The sequence below is a fragment of the Pristiophorus japonicus genome, chromosome 9 (genome assembly GCF_044704955.1).
Source record: "Pristiophorus japonicus isolate sPriJap1 chromosome 9, sPriJap1.hap1, whole genome shotgun sequence".
Classification (NCBI taxonomy): Eukaryota; Metazoa; Chordata; class Chondrichthyes; family Pristiophoridae; genus Pristiophorus; species Pristiophorus japonicus.
The window spans coordinates 189445668-189451647 of NC_091985.1; positions in this window are offsets into that span (position 1 = coordinate 189445668).

Genomic DNA, 5980 nt, shown 5'->3' on the forward strand with positions numbered 1-5980 from the left:
GTATAGCCTTTTTCTAATATGGAGACCACTGCTACGCTCAGTACTCCAAGTACGGTCTAACCACGTTTCCATGTATTTCAACATAACTTCTCTATTTTCCATTCTATCGCCATAGAAATGAACCCCAGTGGTTGGTTTGCTTTTGTATGGCATTGTTAATCGGTGTCATTTGTGAATCTTGTTGTAGCTGATAACTGAGCTTTTGACGAGTCACAGCAAACAACATCTTATCAATTAGTCTAAAACATCAATTGTATTTATACGAAATCGCTTTGAACCTTGAAAGGAATGAAAGCTGTTTCAGCGGGAATTGATAATGTTCAGCCGGGGAAATCTGCAGGCATCACACGTACGGCACAACGTGGGAGAAATATTTTATGATACCTGTTCATCATAACAAAAACAAACCATTTTACTTCTAACAGAGAGACGGCCATTCTAAACTGGAACACAGGCTGTAAATTAGCTCTCGTTAGGACAGGATACTTTGGGCCCATTCTTTACTTTTTAACCAACATCAGAATCAATGTCCAAGGAGATTTTAACACCTCTTCAGCTCTTCCCTGAATTTAGTTTGGGTCGCTGCATAGATACACGTGTTTGTACATGAACTCAAATACATGAGCATATATCCGGTTTCTGCAGCGATGTATGCAGGAGCTTTATAATCACCTCGGTAATGCGCAGTGTTCCTGAGTCCGGTAGTCAAAGAACTAACCATAGCTGTTAGCCACAACACCATAAAACTGCCCGACACACTGAACAATAAAATAATAGATTTTCTTCGGTGCTCCATCTCGGGATCGCTCTGATTCTCACTGCTGTGACCCCGGAGTCCCCTGCGCGCTCTACTGGCCACTAAAATACTTCTGACTATCAAGCAATTCAACAGTAATATCAAAGCAAACGGAATCCATGTCGTTAACATACTTTGCAGCTATGAGAATCCGACGCCTGCAGGCGAAGTAAAAAAGTCAATTCTGGGGCGACAACCCCAATCAATATTGTTAATTATTCGTTCAAATTTATACGCAAACAAAAATGGGATGCTCTGGAAATAGATCAGGACAGAGACCGTTGTTATTAGCAAGGTTGCCGCTCTCACTCTGCAATACTTTGTTTTAAAACTTTGACAACATATAGCTACAAATCGGTCAACTGTGAACAAGACTGTAAACCACACCGACATATTCAGGCTGGTAGCATTGATGTAAATAATAAACTTACAAACGGCAGTGTAGGACAGGAAGGAATGTGGAAAGTGATACGTACAAATCTGATACACCATTACATTGAAAATCATGACCAGTAGATCTGCTGTTGCCATGGCCACCATTAGACAGAGATACATTTGGAAAGGCCGCAATTTCCGCGGGAGAGGATCAAGATTGTCAGTAGTTTCGCTGTAAGAGAGAGAGACAGGAGCTCATAAGAACATAAAACATAAGAACATAAGAAATAGGAACAGGAGTAGGCCATACGGCCCCTCGAGCCTGCTCCACCACTCAATTAGATCATGGCTGATTTGCTCATGGATTCAGCTCCACTTCTGCGCCAGCTCCCCATAACAACTTATCCGTTTATATTTAAGAAACTGTCTATTTCTCTTTAAATTTATTCAATGTCCCAGCTTTAACAGCTCTCTGAAGCTGCGAATTCCACAGATTTATAACCCTCTGAGAGAAGAAATTTCTCCACATCTCTGTTATCTCTGTTTTGAATGGGCGGCCCCTTATTCGAAGATCGTGCCCTCCAGTTCTAGCCTCCCGCATCCTTGGAAACCTCCTCTTTGCATCCATCTGGTCAAGCCCTCTCATAAGCTAATACGTTTCGATAAGATCCCCTCTTATCCTTTTGAATTGCAATTAGTAGAGGCCCAATCGACTCAACTTTCCTCAGAAGTCAACCCCATCATCCTCGGAATCAACCTACTGAGCCTTCCCTGAACTGCCTCCAAAGCAAGTATATCCTTTCGTAAATATGGAAACCAAAACTGCACGCAGTATTCCAGGTGTGTCCTCACCAATACTTTATATAGCTGTAGTAAGACTTCCCTGCTTATAAACTCCATCCCCTTTGCAATAAATGCCAAGATATCATTGCCCTTACTGATCACTTCCTGTAGCTGCATACTATCCTTTTGTATTTCACGTACAGCGGCACCTAGCAATCTTTCTCAATTTAAATAATAACTTCCTCTTTGACTTTTTCTGACAAACATAGAAACATAGAAACATAGAAAATAGGTGCAGGAGTAGGCCATTCGGCCCTTCTAGCCTGCACCGCCATTCATTGAGTTCATGGCTGAATATGCGACTTCAGTACCCCATTCCTGCTTTCTCGCCATACCCCTTGATCCCCCTAGTAGTAAGGACTTCATCTAACTCCTTTTTGAATATATTTAGTGAATTGGCCTCAACAACTTTCTGTGGTAGAGAATTCCACAGGTTCACCACTCTCTGGGTGAAGAAGTTTCTCCTCATCTCGGTCCTAAATGGCTTACCCCTTATCCTTAGTCTGTGACCCCTGGTTCTGAACTTCCCCAACAAAGTGCATGACCTCAAACGTTCCAACATTATACTCCATCTGACAAATTTTTGCCCACTCACTTAGCCTGTCTATGTCCTTTTGTAGATCTTTTTGGTATCCTCCTCACATATTGCTTTTCCTCCCATCTTTGCACTGTCAGAAAATTTAGATAGGTTACACTCCGTCCTTTCTTCCAAGACGTTAATATAGATGGTAAATAGTCAGTAACAGGGAACTCAGGTAAATCTTGCAGGTCTTTTAGGGAGATTTTGAGATGTCCTCCTATTACATTTCTATAAAGTCGAGTGGTGATGACATTTTGTGCAAACATATTCCGTCATTCTACAATCAATATCGAGGGACTGAGAACCTGCAGTCCAACATACTTCAGTCAGACGTATGGCATAGGGGATGGAATATAAAAGCAGTGAAGTCAGACGTCCTCCACTATATTGGAAGACCAAACGCAGATTAGGTGACCGCTTTGCGGAACACCTCTGTTCATTCTGCAAGGGTGACCATGAGCTTCCGGTCGCCTGTCACTTTAATTCTCCACTTCACTCCCACACTGACCTCTCCACCGTCTGCCTCCAACACTGTTCCAATGAAGATCAAGGCAAGCTCGGGGAACTGCACATCATCTTTCGTTTAGGCACTTTACAGCCTTCTAAACTCAACATCGAGTTCAACAATTTCAGATCATAATCTCTCCCCACATTTTACTCCTTTTCCTCGCTTTCTTTTTGTAAAAACTTTCCCCATGCTTTATTTTTATTTTGTTTCCAGCTGTTTTCGATGGAAGCTGGCAATTAGTCCGCCATTCACATCCTATCTAGACTCACCTTTTGTTTCCTATCTTGTGCTATCACCATCTCAATACTGCCCATCATCCCCTTTGTCCATCAAACCTATTCTGCCTTCCCCCCAATCATGTAAGCTTCAATTTTGTTCTTTCCACCTACCCAGCTCCTCCCCTGTTCAGGGCCCGAGCACTTCCATAAAATTTGTTACTTTTCCAACTATTGCCTGTTCTGACGAAGGGTCATTGACCTGAGAATTTACCTCCGATTCTCTCTCTCCACAATTGCTGCCTGACCGCTGAGATTTCCAGCATTTTCTGTTTTTACTGCAGTCGGCTGTTGTCGGGGCTGTGGCCGAGGGTCAATCAGAATCAATCGGGGAAATTGTAACGGAGAGCGACCCGACCACCACCGACACCCAGGCACAGATGGATCAAGGGCTGGGGTGAGGTCGGAGGCCAACTTTCAATCTGGGCGACATTGGATCAGTCATCCGTCATACATCTCTCCTGGTTATTATTCCAACCGATACCGCCCCTGACACCAGTGTGAGGCTCTCTGCGCAATCTAACTTTGCGGTCCACACCAAGCTGCAGTACCTCTCCGGGGTGGTACAGTTACAGACAAAAGCCCCTCTAAAGGCGAGTGGTGATGACCATATGTGCAAAAGTATTACATCTTTGGATGGTTCTGTAACTTGTTCATATTCGAGAGATAATAAAGAAGCAGATTCCCTTACATACATCCAAACACACATTTCAATGCAGTGTGGAGCACTGAAACAATCCCACCATTAGGCGGGTACTGAGTGATGAAAGGAGCCAGTTTTATAAGGTATTATGCAGGGGGTAAACGATGGGATTTTACATTGAATTTGATCGGTTTAATTGGCGAAGTGGATCCCGGGAGTGCACCAGGTGTCAGCTGTCTTAAATATAATTTCAAAACAATTACCAGAAATATATCACTACAAATAAAGCATCCAGCTGAGACAAACATTAAGTTTGGGAAAAAGCGTCGCGCTTTTCTGTATCCAATCACCCGGAGGCGCTGTTCGGTAACAGGGCGGGAGCTGGTGGAGCTGCGAAGCTTCTTGGAAGCCGAGGGGAGGGGAGAAGCTACCTGAGCGACAATTATTGCTCCAAATATCTTTCACAGTCCCCTGTTGGGTGGTGCTGGCTGCAGTACAAGGGATTATCAGCTTTATGGAGACAGGGAACAAAGGCACATATGTGATGACTTTGCGAAGTTGTCGTGAATTATGTACTGTTAGAGCGGTGGGGCACCAGCCTCGCCTTCCCTCAGTATACGGACCAAAGTTGAGCTCCTGGCACCCACTCACCAACAACCAGAACAGCGCCTCAGCGGCTGCACGGACTGGGAAGATTCCCGCTGATATTCACCGACTTCTCTCAGTGCATCAATGACTGCAATGAATGAGTTATCGGAAATCTGTAATACAATCATTAACAGTAACGTTGTCAAAAGCTGTTAGGCAACAGGATATATTGACTTACCGGGAACACCGAATGTTGCGAGGAAAGGATAGTAAATGTCCCTAAACTGCATAATTATTGGCCGTGCCATTTTGGAAGAATATCTGACCGCTGTCCGGCTTCACGATTCTGACTGTAGTTTCTCAGTGATCCCGTTAACGCTCGCCCTTTATAGGATAATCCGTGCCCCGGTGAGAAAGTAAATTTATACAATAATTGGCGTTAGTTCCAGCCACTTAACAAACAAGACTAGATTTTCCACTGCAGCGCGGCCGGAAGCATACGGGGAAATTGTACAACTCCGTCAGTGAAACTCCGTCCATTAAATCAATGAACTGAAAATAAACCCAAAGGGAAGTTACGCTCAAGGGACGATCCCTCCCGGATTCTGCATCAGATTTTTGCAGCCCCATATTACTTCAGTGAGTGCTGTACATAAGTACAATTGCTCTGTATTGTGATCATGAATGACCTTTAACATTAATGGTGTGCCCCTATACGAACATTACTGGAGATGACGCTGCTCTAAAATTACTGCTTGTGATTCTAACATGACTGGTGGTGTCCGTATTGTAACATCACTGGTGGTGAAGCTACTCTAACATTACTGGAGGTGATTCGAACATTAGTGATGGGGAACATACTGTAACGTTACTGATGGTGACACTACTCGAACATTACTGGTGGTCATCCCACGCTAACATTACTGGTGGTGACCCTACTCTAACATTGCTGGTGATGACTCTATTCCAACATTACTGGTGGTGACCCTCCTCTAACATTAATGGCGGTGACCATATCTAACATTATTGGTGGTGACCCTACTCTAACATTACTGATGGTGACCCTACTCTAACATTAATGGTGGTGACCCTACTCTAACATTAATGGCGGTGACCATATCTAACATTATTGGTGGTGCCCCTACTCTAACATAACTGGTAGTGACTCTACTCTAACATTACTAGTGGTGACCCTCCTCTAACATTCCTGGTTGTGACCCTACTCCAACATTACTTGTAGTGAACGTAGTCTAACATTACTGGTGGTGACACTATTCTAACATTACAGGTGTGAACTCTACTCTAACATTATTAGTGGTGATTCTACGCTAACATTACTAGTGGTGACTCTAATCTAATATTAATGGTCGTG